Raw genomic sequence first — 24,677 nt, 5'->3', positions numbered from 1 at the left:
TGGCGGAATACCAAGTTCATCGACGTGACGGTTTCCCTTACCGTAAGCCAGAAGATCACAGGTCCAAAGAAACAGATCGAATTGTTGGCATTAGTATGAGGAAGTCAATGCTTCGGCTGGACATACACTATTCTTACTTAAATTACCTTAGAAAGAAAGCGTTGCGCCAGTCCAGCGTTCGAGTTATCCCCAGTCCTCACGGTGTGCGTGGTCTTCCTCCGAGTTGATTGTGAAAGCCGTAATTGAATTCCGAAATATGTATAGCTAATCCTTAGGTGCAGTGGTGGGTATCATGCAATGGCCCCATAGATGTTGTCGCATGCGAATATAAATGATGTCCAGTTCCTAAATGGCTATCCTCAGCCAAGCCTATACACAATGGCGCTCAAGCCCAAGCGACGCCGTAATCGAAAGTTGAGGGCTTTATCCAGAAGCGCGATGGCAGTAGTTGAAGTGTAGTGACCTTATGTTCATTGACCTTATTGTGATGTAGCACAACGATGGCGGTCTGAGTCTTCTTTCAACCGAAGCATTGTACGATGGTGCTTATCGGCCAACCTTGATGACGGTCCAGAATCCGGCTCGAAGGACCAAAATGAACGGTTGTGTCCCTTTACCTTTTCCAAATTCCTCCTTGATAGCTGCTGATGAGGGACAATCCACCGAACATCGAGAGTAGAGGTGAGTTGAGATAGGTGTAGGGTGCGGTGCTTCTATTTAGCCGGTCAAACATTCGCCATGGGTGATGTTGCCAATGCCATCCTTATGGTTTCGGAGAGATGCCAGAAATTCCGTTCTTGGGACACCAAACACAGAAGCACATTCAAAACTACATGTATTTCCGCGAACAAACTACACTTCATTTTATTACACGTACACACAACATACTGGACAAACTTTATTCTAAATCTAATGTACACTTAAATCTACCACTTTAAAATTAGGACGACCGTGAAACTGGACGTGCTCCGTCCCGGACCGAGGTATGATTGATTCTGCCGATCGTCTCGCAGAGCAATTCAGTTGAGGCCGTCTTGCCAGTGTGTCTCTCAGTGTGGACTGCTTCGGACGAACTCCGACAACCACATCTCTCAGCTCTCCTTATCGCGCAGGCTGATAACGGACGATGCTATGGTGATGATGATCTGCTACCTACGATCTAGCTCTTCATGATTGTTTGATGCTGTAATCGTTCTGCTGTGTTGTGGTGGTTGATGTCGGTCAAGGACAAATGAAACCGAAAGTGAATTTTATTTCCAGGGTTGTAGCCTTGTTCCGTTTGCGGTGGCGAACAGTCTAAGAGGGCTCACTACGCGCGCGTAGAATGGATATATGAAGCATCCATCCGATGCACTGTTTGTCGTGGAACAAAGAGTTTATCGGATTTTTTTACAAGTCGCGATCAACATGCCGCATTCGCGCTATTATTTTTCGCTTTAACAATGTCCGAACGATTTCGAAATCACAAACAGCATGTCTGGAGTTAGATCAATAAGTAAAAGTGTAAAAATCTTCAAAGTAGTAGAACTTTGATTCGCGAACAATTAATCGCTAGCACACATGCAACACGATGCATTATTCGGTTTGTTGTGATCACTTGACGACAAAAGGTTAATCGTTGTTGCTTTGATAGCAGGATAAAGAACAACCACGATGCATCATTTATTTTGTCATGATCACTAGATTTACATCCTTGGAGTTGAGTATATTAAAAATTCTACTGCTTTCCTAGCTTTCTTGTGATATTTAAAAAAATAACACAATTCTTAGAAAGCTGGCTTGTTTTTTTCTGACTCTTATACTGCCCATAAAGGCATAACTGTCCCATATTGATTCACTAAGCATTGAGAAAATAGCGCTTAAAGTTTGATTTTTTTCTTCTAATACAAATGTTCATAATTTTCTAGTATATTTTTACATGCAATATTTATTTAAAACAGTCGCACAGATAACTTATTTTGTTTATATTGATCAGCAAAAAATATAAACTTTAACACAATTCACGTTTTTCAGTTGCTATTTGAGTTAAAAGTTCATATAGAGACTGTTATGCCTTTATTTTTCAATATGGGACTGCACCAACTTCATATTTTTCCACAACATTTTCGAACAAAGTATGTTAATTTTCATATGCATAGTAAAGTATATACTAAAACATGGATGTTGCGACGAAAAAAGATGATGGTTCGAAAATCCATATGGGACAGTTATGCTTTAATGGGCAGTATACCATTTGCATAGAATGATAAATTCCTGAAAAATATTAAAGTAGATATTTTCAAAACTTAGTTTTTACCTCTGACACAACTGTGAATTTGTGTAGTTTTTTTTTCTTTTTGCACTGAAGTGACCGGTTAATCACAAAAGTTTTCAGGATAAACTGAAGATTCTTCATCGTCCAGAAACTCCTTCAAATATTTCGCTGGAATTTCTTCAGCAATTTTGCGAAAAGTAAAACTCTTTTGGAAAATCTTCACAGGGCTGATAACGTCTCTAAAGTCTCTTTTTCAACCAAAATGATTTCTAGAGTCACTATTTTCCTTCTACTTGCATTGAATTCTGATTCGAAATACTCAACCAGAAGATTCCATAGGGATTGTTCTTAAAATTTTCTGAAATACTTTTCCAAGATTTCCTTCAGAGGTTTTTCCACCGATTTTCCAGTAGTTACTCTAACAGAACTTCCAAAGATTCCTACAGGAGTTCTTCCAAAAAAATCTTCAAAGGTGTATTCCAGAGATTTTGAAGAAATTTGTTAAAGGTTTTGTCAGAAACGCCTATAAGAGTTTCTCAAGGTGTTTCTCTACAAACGCGCGACATGTTTGATCCTGCCCTCATCACCCGCCCCCGCAGGAGCAAGCGTCAAGGTCTAAGGATCAAACACTACTAGAAAGACAAAAGGTCTAAAATGATTTGTTTGGTGGGAAATTTTTCCTTCTTTGAAAATAGATTTTCGACCTCTTGACCCTCCTTATTTGTTCTTCGACCTTTTGTCCTTTCGACTTTTTGTTTTTCGACCTTCTGTCCTTTCGACCTTTTGTCATAGATTCTTTAATTCAATCTATCTCTACAATTGCTTCATGTGTTTACTTAAGTTTAGTGATTTTATCTAGTCTAGTCCGTCAATTTCGGAAAGCGGTCTCGTACATTTTTTTTAATTTCCTTATTAGTATCATTCCTAACATTACATTCATTTTTATATCTAGGTATTCTGTGTTATTAGACAACACTATCATCCTAATTTGGTAAAACAAATTTAAGATTTTATTAACATTTTGTTAACAACATATTACATTTCATTTGACGTAGCAGTTCAGATTTTTACAGGTGAGTTGATTTCACCTGCTTATAAGAGAAAAAAAACGCTTTAAATATACTTAACCTAACTTATCCTAAACATATAACGCATTAATCGTGGTAATAGAAGATTGTAGCGATTTTTGCCTGAAATTATTACTTATTTTATTTGACATTTGTTTCAACATTGGATATTCTATGTAACTCATTGGTACCAGGGAGGAAGCTTCAGAATCATTTTCAAAATTTTATTTTGAATTCTCTGGAGAGCTTTCTTCGTCGTGGATGGATCCTCCATAATAATAAGTACGGCCTTGATAGAGTTTGTATATATATATTAAATAGATTTTAAATAGTTTATTAGTTTTTGAAAGTTTTCTGCTGATCTTTGTTTGAAAAAGAACCAAAGTCTTTACTAAAGTTAAAAAAATGTCCCTCCAGGAGGTTTTGACCATCAATTTTTAGTTTCGTCCCACTGTGCGGAGGCAGCAGATGCCAACACTCTTCCGTCACTGGTTTTTGGCCCAGGTTGTGGCACGTATGACGCAGTAGTCGACTCGAGGCTCCACGTGCAGGGTGGGATACTATCTTGTGCAACCGTGTCGACAGCGATAAGATGAACACCTGAGTCCTGTGCTGTCGATGAACGACGATGGTGCACTCTCGAAGCACGTGCTCAGTGCGGAACTTATGATTGGTGAGGATGTGAGGTGTCCTACACTGGAGATAGATGAGCAAACATAGATCAACCACATCGCCAAGGCAAGGCACGGAAGGCAACATGCAAGTGGAGCAACTTTTGGGACTTTGGCATAACTAAGGGATGGAATATGGAAAGATAGCGTTACTGCACCAGGCGCTGCACTGTAAACAGGTGTCTGCAGTTTGTTCGATTATGTCCTATTTGCTTTAGTTATCGATTGAATGTGGCTTCACGCTTCGTTCGTGATGGAAAGTAAATCAATTTCAACTTGGCACACCGGAATCGAGATTTTTGGAAGAGACATATTTATGAGGAAAAGTTTTAGTAGGTGTTCAGAAAGTTGAAATATGAACTATGCGAGTCCTGCAATATATTTCGAACAAAAATTTAAAAGCAGGGAACTGGAAACTAAAGACTGCTGTGAAAATAAACCAAACTAATGTATTGTTGAAGCATCATGTGTAATTCATTGAATTTATATTGATTGTTCAACTAGAAGTGCTTGAGTTTTTCACGAGAAATTCGAAATATGTGCTTGAAAATCTATTGAAATTTACGTTAATTTTTAGCTGTGAATTATGTATTCCGATTTGGCGTTATATTTGAGTTACTGAATTTTCTGTAAATATTCAGTACATAAGGAGCATTATTTTTTTCGAGAGGTAATGCGAAGTATATTGGTGTTACTATTGTAATAAGCTTTTAAACCTTGTTTTAATAGAACTTAAGCTACGATGCAAGTCCAAGGTTTTTCAAAATGGAGGATTTCATGGGTTTCTTTCAAAATTAAATGGAGGATTAATTACAATCGAAGCATTGATTTATTTGACATTTTGTCTCTTTTTAAGTGTATAATTCATGTAAAATTAATTTTACCTAAAAAACACATCTAGACACTACTTAAGCACATTTCCTTCAAGTCGCATATCCTATCACTTTCAATTTCACATTTTATGAAAAGAAAGAAATCTGAAGGCTACCACTAATCTCTTCTTAATCTGCCTAGAACACAGTTTAACCCCTATCGAAATCACCATTACTCATTCTTATCGTCCCCTAAATCATCGCCGCTATCGTATCGCCGTTCGGTTGCTTGAACAATTGTGGTTAAGCTTTCAAAAATATTGAAGAGGCTCGTCGCTCTCCAGCTCCAATCATCGACGACGGCCATCCGAGTAACGAACATCAAAGCTCGTTTCAACACGCACACACATACACCGGGCGTTTCGCTGTTTCGTCTTCAAGCTGCCTTAACCCTCGGCAACGACAACCGATAACGTCATTAATCCGAAAATATTGCCACATTTAGGAGATTACGTGGAGATTCAGTGGGATAACGGCAAGGGGAGGACGGCAGAATACGAGCACTCAAAAATAATTAATTTCTGTGTGACAATTTTATTGGATCAGCTTCTTGAAGTCGTGCTTCCCGTAGAACCTATCGCTGCCGGTGCCGCTTCCGAGTGAGGCGAATAGAAAGTGCTCTCCGAGGGCAAGCACTGTCAGAAGCAGCAGCAGAGCCGAAATGGTCGATATCAGAGGTGTCACCGTTCGACAGCCAGATTTTCTCATAAGCTCGATAATATCCTTCGGGAGTGCCATCTTTGCGTCTTTCCCGTGCTTTCGTCTTTGTCAGTTTTTGTTCTTTTTACCGTGGAGTATATTCTTGGAAGTAAAATCTTCGTCAATGTTGAAGTTGTCGGAATCGGCAGCTTTTCGTTTCAAAGGTTCAGGCAGTGCGGATTCTTCGTCGTCAGTTTCTCCAAATCCGGGTCCGCAGTCACGTAGGGAGGTATGAGTCAGAGTTGCGTATATTGGCAAGGCATGGGGGGCCTTGGGCTGGGTTATTATCCCTCTTCAATCAACAGACAGTAGCGCTCCATTTCCGAGAAGCATTCTTCCGAAGCACTCAGCTCAAGATAGACATTTTGGTCCTTTGCGGCATGCACCTGTAAGTAACACGAAATCACTTATTTTCAACACTGAACTCCTGGTAAAAGTTCACTTTTAAACGTTGAACAAAACGAGCAATTTTTTTATTAATCACACTAATTTCACCTGCACCATATCTGGTCAACGTCTGCGAATGAACTAACCAATGACGATCGATCGGCTTAGCGAACCGCTCAACCGAACAAAGACAAGCAAAGTTGGACAAGAATGAACACGTTTGGAATCGTTCAACTGGTTTTATGTTTTGTTTTGCTTTGCATTTCGCGCTGAAATCTTCTTAGGCTCTTCATCTGGTTGTCGTTTGTTGCTAAACAATATTTTCACACTCTCTCTCTCGACCACGGAGAACGAGAACCGGTCGTCTTCAGGTGGTTTAAACCCTTCTGAGTCGCTGAGTCATCTTTGTTTTGATTCTTTTGCACAACTGCGAGAGCGTTTCGTCTCTGAGGGCACATATTGATGGAGTAGAGTTTGACGGTATCGTTACATTGCAAAACAAACACACCTGTGCCAAAAATTGCGACCAAAGTAATTCACTTATGGTTTGTTGCAATCTTTTTTTCAGGTAGCAATGGCTTAGTTAAATTAAAACATATTACTGATACAATATAATGTAACGTTGGGACGTTTTTTTCTTTTTAAGCAAAATAATTTTTGTTTGAATTCGTTGATTTTAAGATAATATTTTGAATTTTGGTTTAATTGAGGTAACAGAAAAACGATTTGACGTTTGTCTCTTTTTAAGTAGAATTAAAGTTTGAAATTGTTAAGTAAAATTTGTGAAATAAAATAACTTTCTGTAAATATCGACGAAAGGTATTTTGGATTTAGTTTTGAATTTTCATTTTGACTTTGCCTCATGGGAACGCGAAATAGAAACTGCATGTAATTGGTTTGTGTCTAGGCTAAATGTATGCCATAAAGAGACGTAGTGAGTGCAGCAATGGCTCCTGAATATATGTAACTCATGTACACCATCTTGACGAACCTATAGTTTCGAGTTATTAGATTTTTCTGTGCCCTTCGTTAACGTACCGAAGGTAGTTTTGTGTAAAGAGGTGAATGTTATGTGAAGTGTTTAAAACGGTTTTTGTGTCTTTTGTGTATTTGTAGTAAATTGTACGTGTTTCCGGCCCCTTTGACCGTGGTTCCGCGAATCTTCTATTCGTTAATCCGTAAAATCGTGCAAAAAGGTAAATTTTAGACTTTTAAATTAGTACAATTTTTGACTAATTTCGCCATTCGCGTTGGACTTTCCAGCGCTTAGGCGCTTTTTGTATTACGGGCTGGTTTGAGAGTTTCGACAAGTGGAGTCAGTTTGGGGTTCACCCGTGGTGCCTCCGGCGCCATCATCGTCAAGCATTCGAGCTCGGGATCCGCTAAGGCCCGCCTCTAAGGTAGCTAAACGGAGGGTGGTGAAGTTCGTCAACCCTTCGAACGAAGATCTCCGACGGTCGCCAAAACCGTCGTAAGTTCACCTTACGCTACAACCCCGGTGAACGGAGTCCGAGAGCGCAATCCCCGTACGTAGCCAATTGTCGTCGTACGTCGGATCGGACCAAATCTGAAGGTACGGAGTTTCATTCCATCGTGTGCGGTCAGAGCCCCCAAGGCAAAGCCGTGTGCCGGTACATTGGCCTCGACCCTGTAGAGGCAGTCAAACCCGGGAAGCACGACAAACCGTCGGTGCGGCTCTCGTAGAAGACCAAATCGGAAGCCTTCCGTCCAGCCTCCACCTTCTCCGCAACGTTAATTCGGCCTCCGACCCTTCGTCGCTGCCGCCATCACAGCAGCGTCAGCGGACAAGCTACGTTCCCGCCATTGCTCCGAGGAGCGAACAATAGCGACGACCGTCCTTCGCCGGCAACCGCCAGATACGTCAAACGTCATCGAGTCACCGAAAATCCTGCGCAGGTACGTGGAAAACTTTTTCATGGCCAACCCGAATGAGTTTCCATTAATAAAGAGTAGTTGAAGTTCGAAAGACAATTGATTTTTCCGTTTTGGGCAATTTAGAGAATTCACCCTTTTATATACCGTAAAACGGGGTAACATTGATAGTTTTTTCGAAGAAAACTGGAATATTTATACATGTTGTTTCAAAGAATTATAATTTATATTTTTAAAACAAGTACTGGTATCCTAACTATCGATTGCAGTTGATAGTTTGCCAAAAGATTTATTTTAAATGGATATATAATTAAAAGAAAGTCGTTTTTCTGTTTTGGGATAACTTTGATAGTCGAAAAAAATTGAATGAATTACGGAACATTTATTGGGCGTTGTATACCTGTAGGCGTTTAACGCTATATGAAAATTTCTAACTCAGATTACAAAAATGGTCCCAGTTTGTAAAAATAGTATTTGCTAAGAGGTTTGAGACCGAATTCATGTTCTACTATAACTAGGCTGTCAAGGATAAGTGACGAACTCATTATGACTTCATTAAATAGTGATCATAGAACAAGCGTTGCAAAAATGCTAAAATCTAATAAATTTTTAATATTTGCATATAAATCCTTAAATTCACTTGATTCCAACAAAAATAGCTTTGACATGAAGTGTCATACTAATACTTTCTACTTTTGCATTCGTTTTGCTTAACTGATTAACAGAAACTTCGTTATTTCGTTTAATATGTTGTGGATCTCTCACTATCAAAGTTACCCGCATTATCAAAGTTACCCCGTTTTACGGTACGTTTTGCCTTTCGTTTTATGGTAGGTTGGCCTTTCAGACTTCCAAACTCCATTTAGGTTACGATCGGGTTGAACGAGTTTAAGGTCTTGGGGTAAAAGTTTTTGTGGGTCGAAAGAAATTTTTGGCGTGAAGTTAGAAGGTTCGTCAAGGTGAGGGAGAAGTTAGTAAAGCCGTTCACGAGTCCCCTGAGGGAAAAGTCTCAAAGTAGTCGGGCAAAGTTGAAAACGACCGGTGGTCTCTCGGTTTCCGGGAGTGGCGCCTAAGCCACCGAGTTTAAGCGAAACCTCGTGGAATTTGAACGGTTACAATTAGTACCTTACGGATATATGATAAATCTTACTACTTAGGAAAATCTTACTATTTGCGGCTTAAGCGTCTCAAGGAAATTTGCATACCTGTAATTGAAAAAAGAAAAAAGTCGATTAAAACATGACAAATATTAAATTAGTTAAAGAATGGCGTTTGATAGACTTCTGTCAATAAAACTGCTCTTCTGTACTTTTTTGAAAAATTCAAGATAAGTGAATTAATCAAGTCAAGTCCCGTTATAGAATTTCTACTGTTACTTCATGTATTTCAAAAAATTTGTAAATTAAACACAAATTACCTTTTTTATTCTGTGACTGAAAATGTGTATGTAGTTTTTATTCTCATTTTGTCGTCTTATCTTATTTTGAATACGAGCTTTTCGGCACCTTATTAATACAGTGGGATCGTGCCAAAATTGGAACCCATTTTTTTAATTTCAAGAATATCATTTGAACGTTGACACATCACCATTATGGAACCAAATGATGGTCAGACTTCCAAACAGCCCCTTTTCAAAGTGGATTTCCGTAGAATACGATTAACTACAATCAAAGCTGCACACAAAAATATGATATTCGGAACAGAATATTGACTAAGACTTCAACAAAATATACCATTTATCATAATTTTGTACACAATTCAGCTCACAATTAATTGATAAGACTTCATTTTGAAATGAGTTTAAATTTGGTTACAGAGGTTGAGCCTGTATGTTAATCAATCATACGAATTGAACGGAAATTCACAGGATCCCACTATGAAAGCCTGGATAAGACTGCTGAATAAGAAATTTTAAATGTCCATAAAGAAACCACAGAAACCTGCTAAAACTCTGAAGAAGCTCGCTAAGAATCCACAGGACCTTGCGTAGGAATCAGAAAGGGATTAACATCTACCCAAGATTCCGCTGCAATATTAGTGAAAACTCTTAAGCCTCTGTGTAAAATTTCAAAAGTTTGTAAGGGCTTTCCAAATTATCACTAGCAATCTCCAAATACTGCTGTAAACCTTTTCGAAATTCTCAAGGATCTACAGTATTCCGCTAGAATTTTACAGTAAACCTTTGAAATCCTACGAGTTTACAAGAATTTGCAATATTTCGCATAGCCAGTGTTGTGAAAAACTCAATTTCTTATAACTCACGCTTGAGATTTTTCATGCGTGAGTTGTAAATCACGCAACTCAGCAGTCAAAAAATCATGGATGAGTTGGCTCACCTTTTTGACACATTGTCTCGTATTTCCACAGTTTACTCACACATGGTAATAAGTTCTTGTTGGTCTGGTAAAATTATAGTTCTCGTTTCTAACGTAAACAACAATATTCGGATTTCACAAGTTTTTGACGGGTTTTGCGACTGAATCATTTTTTTCGGTTTGAGTTGATTGAGTTGATTTTGCATCAAAATCTCATGCGTGAGATTTGGCAAGCAGATCTCTAATGAGTTTGCTCTCATGGGAGAGTGTAATTAATTGAGTTTTGAGTCTGAGTCTATCAACACTGCGCATAGCATCCCCTAAAACAAGTAATTATTTCTCAGAAGAAACACCTGATGTCCGATTGTGATATTCAGATTTCGCTAAGTATCCTTAAAAATCCGCTAGAAAATCTCAGAAGACCCACTATAAGAACATAGGTTTTTGTACGGAATATCAAAAATCCAGTTAGAAAACTCCTAGATCCGGCTAGAGATCACTAGGATCTTGTAAGTAATATTTTGATTATTTCATGCGGTCCTCACCTTGATTTTCATAAATTTCATAAAAACTTCATTGACACGACTTTTTGCTTGGTTTGCTTCTATTGTTGTGGTATGCGTTTATATACACAATAATTTGAATTCCACTATAGAAAAGATAAGAGAGCTGAAAAGGTAACACGAAATTTATGATAGAAACTCTGAGAGTCATAGACTTGTTGTTGCTTTTGTGTCAATGTTTGTGCTTTGTTCAAACGAACTAGGCCAAGCCAAGAGAAATCATATATTTTCACCCACCGACATACTCAAAAGGGCTGGTCATATAACGTGAATGCCTGAGAGGTTGGAACTCTAGTTGAGATACTCATAGAGATTGATGACTCCATGAAAAGTTGCGAAGAATTTAATAATGGCGCACGAGAGCTCTATCACTTGTAGCGAGTTGAGTAAATATCCACGAAAATTGAACTCCGGAATGCGGTACGCATAAACCTGGCTTGCTTACGCAATTATATATATAAAAAAATACAAATTTTAATGATACTCAAAAATATTGCCAAAAAAGGGAGCATGCAGAAAACGGAATTCCACTGTATTAAAATAAGAATCGCGGTTTGAGAAGCCCAAGCATGTGAATTCGGTTTTCACATCGCCGAAGACGTTTCTTTTTCGCGTTTTGTTGGGCAGCTTCTTGTTGCGCAATAGAGAATGAAATATTAACTGGTGAGCTCGTTTCATGCTTCTATTTCAAATAATGAAAGATGATTCGAAGCCAAAACTCTAATTTACAAGAGCACGAATCTGGAGATCTGAACATCCGTTTGAACTGAAAACTTCAGAAGGCCGGCTCCAGAGGCACGTTCCCCGCCATTTGGGAGATTTGTGCCATGAATTTGCCTCAGTTTAATTTTTATTTTCTCCAATAATTAGACATCAGAGGTGCCGAATTTTTCTTTAGAGACTGTAAGATGATTTTTTAAATTGATATTATTTGATTAGCATTATCCAAAATCTTTGAATGTTTTGTTATCACAAATATCGACATATTGTTCAGTCAAGTTTTGTACAGATAGATAGATTACTTTTTTAATTGAGGCAGCATAAATGACCAGTGAAATTGATGCGATGTTTCTAGATGATCCTTATTTACTGCTTTTAATAATGAAATGGCCACCCTATTTTTTAGTATACAGGAGAACATAAATGAAGTAGGAAAAATATAATAATATATATTAAAGTGTATATAATATAATAGTATATATTAAAGTGTGAAACATTATTTTCTCAAAATTAGTATAGTAACATATATATTGAGCTTTTCGGTAATCCAATCCGTATGGTTATTAAATAAATTAGCTCATTACGCGTGGTAAAGATGGATAAATTATGGGTAAAATTAGGAAAAAATCCACGTGCTCGGCTGGGATTTGAACCCAGGACTCTTGTATGCTAGACGAGCGCTTTACCAACTAAGCTATCGAGCCACTTGATGACCCAATAACGCAGTTGGTTACAAGTTTCGAATTCAAATCCCCACAGATCACGCGGACCCTTTTCATAACCCACGTGTAATGTTATAGCTGCGAGTTCTTATTCGTATAGTTTCATGAAAGAGTAATATGAGAAGTATAAATGTTGGCACCTTAGAGTGAGCTCACTTTAATTAATTTAATGATGCTCTTTTTGACCGTGGCTTGGGTGTCACGAGTTTTACGTAGCTGAAAACATAGTCACATGAAACCGTTTTGTCTAGCCTTAAATTATATTGAAATTATTTTTTTTTATATATGAGGGCGCAGAAATTAAATATGAAGAACATTCAATGTTCTAAAAAAGGAAAGTCTCAGTAGGTATGCTTCGCCTCAAATGCTATAAAAACCAGTTGATACACTGTTATTTATTTATCAGGGTAATTCGCCTATTGTTAAACAGTACGTGTATTCCTAATGACGTGTTCTACAATTAGCGAGCACTTTAGGCATTCAAAAATTGACTTATTACTACAGTCGCCTCTCCACATCTCGATATCAAAGGGACCATCGAGATAGGGAGAGATCGAGACATAGAACAAATTTTTAACGAATACTAGATTGAAAATCACTCCGTTGCCAGGAAAATCAAAAACAAACAGATGTCATTTTGTCTTCGCAAATTGTTTTGAATCTCTAAAATCTAGTCTAGTAGCCTTTGATAATGGGCATATCGACATACGGAGAGAAAATTGGGAACGAAAATCACATCGAGATATGGAGATATCGAGATAAGGAGGATATCGAGATATGGAGAGTGAAAATGTATGCAGATTGAAGGGACCGAAAAAATCATCGACATAGGGAGAGATATCGAGATGTAGAACATCGAGATGTGGAGAGTCGACTGTATAATGTAAATTCCACCTTCTTTCAAAAGTAAGCTTTTCTTTTTAGTTTGCAGCGTAACGAATCACATAGGCACGCCAAGATCGATGTTTATTCACATCGGGTTGCCTTGCTATCGTGTTGATTAGAATTGCCCGGACTCTTGGAATCCCAGACACCGGGCATAATTCACCCAAAAATATATTTTTTCAATCATATTTAAGCATGGAGAATCTATAAGACGTCGCAATTATGAACTATGACTAAAAAGTCTTCTGCATATTTTTTCCTGACCTACTAGCATTTGGGTTTATTCTACGAGTGGCGTGAGGTGAGAATCGTCGGTTTCGTATAGCGTGATGACAATTTTCGACTTGACTGAAGTGACTCTTCATTCGATTTACACGGCGAGTCACTTCACTGGAGTCGAGTTTTGACACCTCGCTATACAAGACCGACAATTATCACCTCATGCCACTCGTAGAATAAACCCAATTGTTCGGCGCCAGTTGTTTGTTTAACGTCGGCTGGGTCTATGATAGAAGCCTTAAAATCTCGACACCCAGATATGCAGCCACACACACCTGAGACCCTACATATAGAACCCATAAACTCATGGGCCAGGACCAACGGTTTTACTTCCCTTCCGAAGGAAGACAGGATCAGGAATTTTATGTCTTAGAAGATCACGACGGCGTCGACGGGCATAGATACCCAACCGACTGGGGTGGGAGGCAATCACAAAAACAATCACAAAAAGCAACGAGTCTATTTTGAAGTGATTCCTTGTATTTCACATTAACTTCTTTGAACTAGCATGGTCAATATTTTCCCTTTAACTTTACTCGTCTTAGACAAACATTTCAAGCATTAACGCTTTGAAATATGAAAGAAAAATAATATATTTTTATAAATTATGCCAAATGGCCATTATGCCAAATGGCTTTATGCCGAATGGGGTAGAGCCGTAACGTGCTTTATAGAAGCCGAGGAGTCCTTTGCACATCCACAAGAAAACACTAGGACAACACGGACATGCTTGATCCGGATTCCGTCGCTCGCCCATAAAGGAGCATGCAACAGATTCAACGAATCAAACACTACTCGTTTATAAATCATACTTTAAATTTTATGTAAACATCAAGTGAACCAGTGTTTTTTTTACAACTTTGGCGGCCTGTAGCTAAATATTGTGACGTGCTGGAACATTTATGAGCACGACATCAGATTCAGCAACCCCAAATCTACTAGAGATACATAATTTGATTCTTGAGACACGCAATAGTGTAATTTTTGTTACGCTGTATTATCAAAATTAAGATATTTTGAAGCGTAATAAAATTGTATTATACTTAGAACAAAGTACTCTTTCTATCAAGCTTAAACTAAACTTGTGCTGTTTTCTTGTAAAAATAATTCTGAAATAGGAACAGTTTTCCGTACAACAAACATTTGCAATGATATCTGCTAATATATTTTATGAGGTTTTTTTTGCGTGATTTCAATACTTGACGCATGAAGACATTGTGCAACACAATGATAAGTCCAAGAGGCTCATACGTCCAGTCAGTGATGATGAGTCATCATATCATCCAATATCCAAAAACCGAGAGACCACCAGCTCGGTACGTTACTTCCTCACTCGCTGGCTTGTTTCAGCTTTGACATTCCCCAGTAGAAACCGAAAGTCCGTCCCTGTCCGTGGTCGTTACGCAAATCCCAACGAGCGAATAATAATGAAAATAACCATAAGTTTTCGGTTAGGTCCACAGCGGAGTTTCTCGTTAGCTGAGCCATAAAATTGATGTCAGTCTGAGGCAGAGTTTGGGAAACGTGCGTGTGTGTAGGTCTGTAAGTTTGTTCTCTCGTTATTAGAGAATGGAATGCAGAAGAGAAAGTTGCCATTACCCGACTCAACATCTCGTTATGGCTTCTGGATTCTGGATTCTGTGACAGTCAGTTCAGACGGAATTGTTCTGACTCATCGTCAATGTCGTGCCTTTTAATGACGATGGTATGAGGAGTGGCAGAAATTCTTTTCCGCCGTTTTATTCTTCCTATTATTTCGTTTATTAGCATAATTATTCGGAACGAACGAAACCGCAACCGTACATCCGAAATTCAAATCGACGAGTTTAAATCCAGTTGGAGATAGGAACTCCGAGAGGGTAGGAGTTGCGACATGACATGACTGACATTTCATGTTAAGCAAGTTGAATCTGCATATTATTCAAAAATACACCGTGGAAAGTAAATTCCTGAATGTGAGGTTTTTTTTTCATTCGATTAACCTACAAGCATGGCAGCCTATTTATTTTACCAATAAAAATGAGACTACTCCATATAAAATTAAAATAATTTCAAAACAAAAGTAGTTATTCAATGGCAACGAAAAAACAAATCCTTTAAAGTAGAATGTTGTTTCAGTAAACGGTTTAAAAGAACATCACAAATATAAGTATGACCCATAAGGAACTAAAAATGAAAAATTCCATGAAAAAAATTTAATTTCACATAAACACTGAAAATTTGTATTACGAAAACGTTTCGTTCGATATAGAACTTAAGGGCACTAATGCATATTTAACATTCCAGTCGTCACGTGGTTTGCTATCGCCAAAACCACCGCGCTGCTGTTGCGAACGAAAAGCGAGCTTTTTTCAGCGGTGTTGTACAAAATACAACAGCGCGACGACTGAAGTGTTAAGAAAAAGATACCTTCAATTTTATTAAAACCTAAATTATTTTACGGATTCCGGTAAAATCTCAATGGCTGAACAGTTTGGTAAAATAAATAAACAAGGTACTTTCAAGTGTACAGTTTTTTTATAAAAATTCACCGGAATCTGTAAAATTTTGACGGATTACGGTGTGATATACCGAAACATTCAGCTCTTGAAATTACGGTGAAATTCACTGAGTCCGGTGAAACAGGCTTAGTATGAAACAATTAAAATTAAATGGTAAATAGCTCTATTTATCTATATAAATAAAAATGGATTGGTGTTTGTATGTCACGAAATGGCTTACGAACGGGTCAACACATTCGAATGATTCTTCCTCCGTTTTGTTCGTCAAGGGTTCCGACGTGTTTGTGTGTATAAAACTCGCAGGATAATTACCGGGAAAGTTGGAAAAACAAGAGTGCACGGAACTGTCATTTTGTATGGGACGATCCATAGCGTTTTTCAACAGCCTACTTGATGGCAAGACGAAGTTTGCCGGGACCACTAGTCATGCATAATTTTTTGATTTTCCATGGCGCAATTTCGTTTTCTTACAGTCATGAACACCTTTTTCCTACAAGCACCAAGCCTAAAAACTAAACAATCATTAAAAATGCCCTCAACACTGATAAACATTTCGCAATCCAACTTGTTATCCCCAGAAAAATCTCTGTAATTTAAAACGATCGCATCTCACAGTGCCACCCACCCGTTTCGGTTCGGAAGCCACCTCATTATTTCGAGCTTTTTGATTTGATTAAGGAAAACGAGAAAAGTTTTGCTCCTAACCATCGCTGCCAGCGATGTCAGCCCCCTTGTCATTCCCCTCTCACCCCACGCTGTAATCGACGAAGTTTTCACTTCCGCTTGCGTGATATATATTACGTAAAACTAAATGAGGATAGTACCCACACCTTCACCCATGGGAAAAAGCAAGCAAATCCCGAAGATTGGGCCATCGTTTTCCCCCTGGGTGGCAAATCTGGAAGTGAGTGCACTCAGTCCTGGACACTCCGTAAATTTCTAGCTTGAAGCGTTACTTTCATAATGTCAACTTTTGCCAGTCTCGTCGGCATCAAGAATGCCAATTTACCTCAAAGTAGAAAAGTCACGTATTTAGATCAAGCAGGATCCGTCTCACTTGGAGTAACGTCGCTCAATGTGCTTAGGAAGATATCTTAGGATTAGGATTTTGCAAGATGAAGCAATCAAAAGCGTTGTCGGAGTTTTTTCTGCTGTATATTTTAAAGTGCACTCAAACTTCCATTTACGTAAGTTCCTTTTTAGTTATTCCATTTACTTGAAACTATGATTATGTAACTTGTGCATTGAAAACTAAGCACCATCTGAACAGCACACATGTATGAATGTTTTGTAAACATAGAATGTTACAACTTATGCCCCAACAAGAGAATATTCTAAGGTTAACAGCCCCACGTAAAATTATGAGCCGACAACCTGTAAGGAGCGTCAAATATAGTCCCAGTTCTAACAAGTCCTCATGCTTCCACGTGTCAACAGAGGACTGACACGGCCGTCATCCTGCATACATTTCGTCTCTTCCTCACATCGTTTTTGGTACTTCGCGTTTTGGTACCCACTTTCTAGTCGGTTTGCCCTAATATGCTCCTGATTTTCGAGTATGCAGCTCATGTGCTTCTTCTTTTTCTTCTTCTTGACATTAACGTCCTCACTGGGTCAGAGCCTGCTTCTCAGCTTAGTGTTCTTATGAGAAAGTCACGGAAATTTCCATTACGAAAAAATCCTGGTACGACTGGGAATCAAACCCAGATACCTTCAGCATGGCTTTGCTTTGTAGTCGCGGACTCTAACCACTCGGCTAAGGAAGGCCCCAAAGCGGTGTTATCCTCGAAAAAAGTAACTATTCATTTATATGCTTCCACGGAACAGGAAATTGAAAAGCTTCTGTCTGACATTGAACCCAACTTTGACGGAGAGTATAGCCTAACCGACTATAATTAATTCGAATTGGAAAAATACATCGGCACGCACTGCTCAATTTCAGCAGAACAGAACAACAGTTTTCCGAGCACGAAACCCCCATTATGCAGCACCCGAACCGCACAATTCCTGGCAAAACGCAATCCAAAGCGATAACAATCGGATCCTCTCGTCATCTGTCACCATCAAAACGCGGCACTGCCAGGGAAGAGAGAGAAACGCAGTCACAAAATCCCCTCGTTACGGCGGTTACGGAACAGTAGATTCTAACAGCGGAATAAATTTGAATGAAATTAATTAGATCCGAATATAATCATTACGCAACACACAATGGTAGGATTACCGTCATATCATCGGGCGGATTTGGTTGAGTCTCAGATAGAGAACGATATGCGTTGGGTAGCATTCACGATGATGGTGATAGTGATGGTGATGATGATGATGACGATGATGATGGGGGTGCAACTGTCAGTCGTTTATATAACGAGCGACGAGGAAACAGTCAGCCGGGAAAGTAGGTTCCTGCATCGACGGTGCTCCCCTGGCCGTTATTATTTGGAAACAATATTCATCAAATCTGTACCCACCAGTCGATATACATAGCTTAATTGCATGTCTGGTAATAGTAGTTTACGCAACAAGTGGCAAAATGATGATTTTTACAGCACGAGTCGTAAATTTATTCTACGAGGCTTGCCGAGTAGGATAATTGCGACGAGTGCTGTAAAAATCGAGTCATAGAGTTAGAAATTATATCAGATTGCATTCACCATTATTATATAAGTTCTGAAAAATTGTTGTGTTATGATTAATTACGCAACTCAAAACAGTTGCGTAATGAGAAAGTGGATTCAGTTGCGTAACGACTATTTCCACACTACATACTTCAGTGCAGGAAAGTAAGCCGTTTCATGACAGATTGGCGTGATGAAAAACAGCCTATTACGTTGAGAAATTGCAAAAAACTAGGAAAAATCGTTTGACTCGTTTTCTAAGATACAGTTTGTAGCCACCAGGGTGATCCTTTTCAAAAACACGCAGCTTAAGCGCCACTCCACTAGGGAGACCACGCGTCCAATTTCGAATTGCCCGGATGAGACTTCCCTGAAGGCGAGTCCATTTAATCTCCTTGAAAGGATTTATGGATCGTTCCAGCTGGCTACGAACTAAAACGGCCAAACGGGAAAACCCTATTATCGCAACATAACCGTATACGCACGACGACACTCAGAGAATCGGTGAGAGACCACCCGTACCCCTAACATCTCACTTGAGAGAAGTTCTCATCATCGGCAAACTCTCTCAACTCAGCTATGGTCATCTCACCGAACTGGAAGAGAATCAGAACCCACCAAAACAAACTCGATCATGTGGGGGACGAGACATCAAACTACAAATCGCGCTGTGACGTTAAACACAATTAAATAATCAAATGGCTAGGAAGGAAACTCATAACATTTATTGACGGGTACTAAGTTGGGGACAGATATATTCACTTAAGCTCTCAGGGTAACATACATGTTTTATTGCTATAGATTTCAAGACCAACAATTGAAAAGGCCTCAAGTCCAATATGTAAACAAATCGGGTTTCTGCTGATTTAAGTGTATAAGAGCCCATTCTTACTGTATCATACAATAGTCATGCAAAAATATGCATGAAAGTTGAAAAAATATCATTTTTCTAAAAGGCCCCATCTCATTTCCCGATAATTAGGATATTAATCGTAAATGCGGCCTTTCCCCAAAAAGGCCCCATTTCTATATTTACTTGAAACCGAGTTGAGGCCTATTAAACAAACAACAAAATTGGAACAAAAATTACGAAAAAATGTTTCAAATTTACTAAGCAGATACAAGTTATACTTCAGCCGCTCCGCTCCATGTATTATTTTACACAGCGATAGTCTCAACAGCGAACATAATCAAATTTTTCGTCGGGTTCCTGTGGAGTGATGTATTTTGTATCATACTACCTAATAATACCTGTGTCAGCATGTGTGTACTTCACGAGTTATTGATAACACGATTTCGTTACAATTACATGAAACATAACGTTCAATTGAACAAATATTTCCATATAATTGCTCGACGACACTCTCGCTTAGCACATCCATTATGTTTATCGATGACGATGATTGAATAAATCACATACCTACTTAATCGACCGCACGAATCTCTTCATGCTGCAGAGATCCCATGTACCTTGCTTTACCACGTAACACTCTTCTACACTTCAATTATCGTATTTTATCATGAATATTGAATGATTTTCAAAAGGCCACATCTGAAGATGATGAAAAAACAAGCCACAACTAGAAGGCCTCAACACATTTTAGAGTAAACAAAGGCGTCAACTCACAGGCCTCATCAGCGTCGGCCGGCGTCTATGGGCACAAATGAAAAGGGCTGCATAGCTTTTGGTGAAATAAAAGCCTCATTTCCTTTGACTCGTTTTTTTAGCAGGATTTTTTGCTAAAATGATAGTAATGAATATTCATAGCTATAAATCAGTTTATCCATCGACTTTCTGGACGATAAAATAACATAAAATGCTTAAATTCATAATTTAAATTTGATTTATTGTTTGACAAAACAAGATTGCATTTTTCTCATTGTTTACTTTTTGGAGATGAGGCCTTTTGAATTGTTAGTCTTGATTTAGTTCGAACTCATTATTTGTATGTGTTTCGTTCTCTCTCTCCTTCCTAGCTTGTGTGTGCTTTCTAACTCCTCCCTATCTAACCTACTGTGCTCAGTGCTCTACGTTCTACGTGACGTCACGTGTAGGAAGCTCAGCTACATATCCGTCTGCGCTCCTGGTGATAAGCTTCCTTTGCGGCGGTCACGAAACGACTCACGCACGCATTTTCACGGGTCCGAAGGCGGACCCAAGACGCAATCGAAAAAAGGTTTCGATCTTCAAAGTCGCTTGCGGGTTCTTGGCGCTAATGGCACATTAGATCTTCAGTCTTTGACTGGCACAAAAAAATCCTCCGCGGCGCCCTCACCGGACGCCGCACTTCGCTCCGAAAAAAGATTGATTGGACTAACCGGATTGCTGCTGTTGAACGCAATCGGCAGTCGATGACCTGTTCGACAGGTCGATGCACCGGCTTGGTTGATGGCTGTCGTGGATATATTACACGTCACGGCGTGATCACAAATTGAAATGGTGGTTGACTTACCCAAGCGATGGCGGTCTATTGATGGACGATACTGTCTTACCGGTCGATTGACGGACCAGCTGGTGGACTCCGTCCACGTGAAGCTCCCCTGGGCCTCCTCGGACCGATATAGTGGCGAATCCGTCCGCTTCTGGCTGGTTGGCGGTAGCCAGGAATTCCTCGTCCGTTGGGGAAAGAAACGTCGCGCTTGGGTGCGAAGAACTGTGGGCGGGAAATACAAGCCGATCTGGCAGAACATGGAACATAAGCACTGGCACGAAGAGCACATTCAGAGCACAAATTCTCACCTAATTTATGAGTTTCTAGCTTCTACTTTTGCACACACAATTCTTCACGCACACTTTTGGCCTACTATTAGAACGAAACATTTTACATTAAATTACTTAACTATATTTAACATCACTTTGAAACATACTATTGGCACACGAAAAACTAATAAGCAAACGCGGGCGCTTCCAACTCTTTGGATGATCACGGACGAAATGATCGAGTCTGTGAAGCCTCAGATAAGGGAAAGTGTATCTCGAACGCACCCGGAAGTACGTCATTTCCCGAAACTCTTCGTGTACTGTCGTGACTACCCAGTTGCATTGGATAACTTGTATGCTAGTCGTGTTGCCTTCCCTTTCCCACCTTATCAATGAAACAAATGGCTTCGACCTAGGGAAGCGTTTGCAAATGTTCGTTTGCCTACGCTCAGGGAATACTTTTCAAAATTCAAATTCATTCTTAAAGACTGCATGTTCTTACAACCTATTCTATTCACATTATTTACACAAACTAAATACAAAACTATTTACAAAATTCCTGACTGCTACAAGTTTTCCATTGTGTTTTCCAAAAATATCTAAAAAAAAACAATAAATACCATTTGTCGATATTATCAGAAGAAATGTCGAATGTGACTGTTTTGCAGTTATGGGCAGTATATTTACCGTATAATAGTTCTATAAGGCCACTAAGGCGAATGAGCAGGCTAGTGGTTACTTGGGTGATCATCATTATACACTGAACGGAACTTTCTAGTGTATCAGTATACTTCATCCTCAAAGTTTATTGATTACTGCAAACCCATGTGAAAACATACCATGCACTATTTATTTTTTAATCCGCGTAAGTAAGTAAAATGTAAAGTAAAATCTCATAGGGTATTCATGAACCGCTTGAATACTTAAGATAACTCAATAGGCGAAAAAAGAAAAAAAAAATGTGACTATATTTTTCAATACAAATAACGTTTGTGGGCTTCGTAGCCGTGCGGTTAGCGGCGTCAGCCGTTTAGGCGTATTGTGCTACAGAGTGTGGGTTCGATTCCCGCCCCAGTCGGAGAAAACTTTTCGTCAAACGAAAAATTCTTCATTGGTCCACTCGTCGTTCCGTGTGTCCGTTGTCTAATGTAAGTTATGTTCAGTCTGTGCAGCCTATGGCTGAAGACGGTGTAAATTGTCTTTTTTTATCGCTGTTTTCTAAATTGTATTCATAGAATGGTAATCATATGACCTACAAACAAGCCATGTTATTTAAAATATGTCTAATCATTCCATTAAATATTGTAAATGTTATAAAAGTAATTTGCTACATCTTTGAATAGGTTCGAGACCCCGGTAAATAGAGCTCTCGTGTAATCGAGTCCTACCTTTAAAACATTAAACTTTTGTATTTTTAATGTATGATAAATTGTTTGCGTTTCATTCGAAAATGTGACTGAGTGTCTTGAAAATATGAACTTAAAAGACTGTTTTCCTGAAAAAAGAGACAAAATACATGCCAAAAAGAGATATAAAAAACGTACAAAACGGACCACGGTGACCCGACAGACCGTTATTATGCAAAAAAATTGTCCATCAAGTCTGGGTACAGGGCTCGATTCCTTATATTATTCTGCACCTCTGGGCCAATCTTTAAGAACATTCCTAGGAGGAATCTCGAGAAAACGTGATTTAAAGTTTTTGACTTAAAATTCCAATAAGTATAAACCATATTAAAATTACCTGAAAGCACTGAAAAAACCTACAAAAACACTCATAAAGTTGATCAAAATATTCTTAATAAGTATAAAATAGATACCGTTGTTATAATTGGAAGTGTTTAAAACTAATCAAACTTGCCGCTCCATAAGTATGTTTTTTTTTCATAGTTTACTAGTGAAAGTTTGATTGATTGTTGTCAATTGTACGTTAAACCGATTGAAAGGTAAAACAAATAAATTTACAATTAACAACTTTGTTATTCCGGAAAAAAGGATCTTAGAATAAATATAGCACAATAATGGTTAGAGATAAGGCATGTGATTACGTTATAGTTGATAAGAGCAAGTATTAAAAGTTTGTTTCCGATCTGGAACGATTTAGTTGCTCTGGTACGCTAACGTCAATATCAGAATAAACATTCGTGGAAGTCTTCCACGGAGCCACTGATCTCCACTTGATTGATGCTACTTTTTATACCGGCATTCGCACTAAATGGCCAGCTAACTGAAGTTTGCCGTATTTTATTTGCTTAATTGTCTTTGCCGATGTTCTAAAATAAGTGTGGTTAGAGAGCCAAGATTCAGCGTTTTATACAGGGATAATTGACAATGATGTTTCATTTGGGCATGCTTGCATTCATCGTTGCTCTTTTTGCATTATTATTGAAATTATTTTTCAGTGTTGTATGATAAAGGATCGTGAAGAAGCGGATGGTAAAATTGTTAACGAAAGACTGGATTTATAAAGTCAGATAAGCCTTTATCCAGCAACAGTGTAGAAATTTTGTTTCTCTTTGCAAGTTGCGGGTCCCTAAGCTGGTTACGTAATTCGTGAAAGGAGATATTCGTAGCCAGAATACGTGTTTTTACTAAACGAGCAACATCATTATAACACGTCACAAGTGTTCTATGGCTCTTCAACAACTTCAACTGCATCCCCATCAAGTACTGTCTCCAGCACCAACACAACCGAGGCTGTTTATTTCTCCACATGCAACCATATACGTTTCAATAGAATAAATGCTAGCTAGTTGTCCCTCTTCAAAATAGTGAAACCCTGTGATACTTCACTGCGATCGATTCCAATCAAGTCATCAAGGAGTATATGCAACAAAATGCAATATTGGGCAGTAAATTTGGACCTTCATATCCTTTTTATTCCATGTAATTTTACAAAAAAAGTAGGCACCTCGTCAACAATTCTCAAACATGATTGTATTTATTAGCTTGATCAGCTTTTCCTGTTCCTCTTGAGATATTAATATAATCTTTTTAAGTCTATGATATAACTTACCACATCTAGATTTTCGTTACTGAGTCGAACGTGACCTAGAAATTAATAAACAGATTGACGATGGGTTCTATTAAAATGAAGTAAATGGTTGCAGGTTTAGTTAATGGAAGTCCTAGTGATGTTGATTGTTTAGTAGTGCTTATTGAGGATTTCCTTGAAGTTGAGTCTGAAGTTGAGTTCGGTGTAGTTGAAATCCTGTTGTGGCTGAGAATGTAGAACATGATATTTTTTACGTAGAATGCTGAGGACAATACTCGGCAGAAACTAGACGTAAACATCAAGAGTGGTATCAGATATACAGAGAAGCAAATTTTATTAGGCAAAATAAATACGGCAGACTTTAGTGGGCTGGCCAATTAGTGGGAAAGTCGAAAAATAAGCTGTAAATACATAATATCCAGCATTGAATAATTCATGTTTATCGAACATAACATCAATATCATATTGAAACTTATGGTTTGGTAAGCTTAGAATAACAGAATGAAATGTTATTCTAAGCTTACTGGTTTAAGTCATGTAAA

At 38.6% G+C, this 24,677-nt stretch overlaps 1 protein-coding gene and 1 long non-coding RNA gene across 6 annotated transcripts in view; both read right to left on the bottom strand.

Annotated features, from left to right (window-relative positions):
* Nucleotides 1-24,677, bottom strand: part of LOC5575438 (semaphorin-1A) — a 612,610-nt gene that overhangs the window by 250,462 nt on the left and 337,471 nt on the right. The gene's annotated exons all lie outside the window — the stretch shown is intronic.
* LOC5567655 lies at nt 4,803-6,380 on the bottom strand. Its single transcript, XR_002500462.1, has 2 exons — nt 6,059-6,380; nt 4,803-5,949 (listed from the first exon to the last, which is right to left on the bottom strand). It is a non-coding gene; the product is annotated as an uncharacterized LOC5567655 (long non-coding RNA).

This window comes from Aedes aegypti, chromosome 2 (genome assembly GCF_002204515.2).
Source record: "Aedes aegypti strain LVP_AGWG chromosome 2, AaegL5.0 Primary Assembly, whole genome shotgun sequence".
Lineage (NCBI taxonomy): Eukaryota > Metazoa > Arthropoda > Insecta > Diptera > Culicidae > Aedes > Aedes aegypti.
Note: the sequence above shows the minus strand (reverse complement) of the source record. Positions and strands in the feature narration are given on the sequence as shown.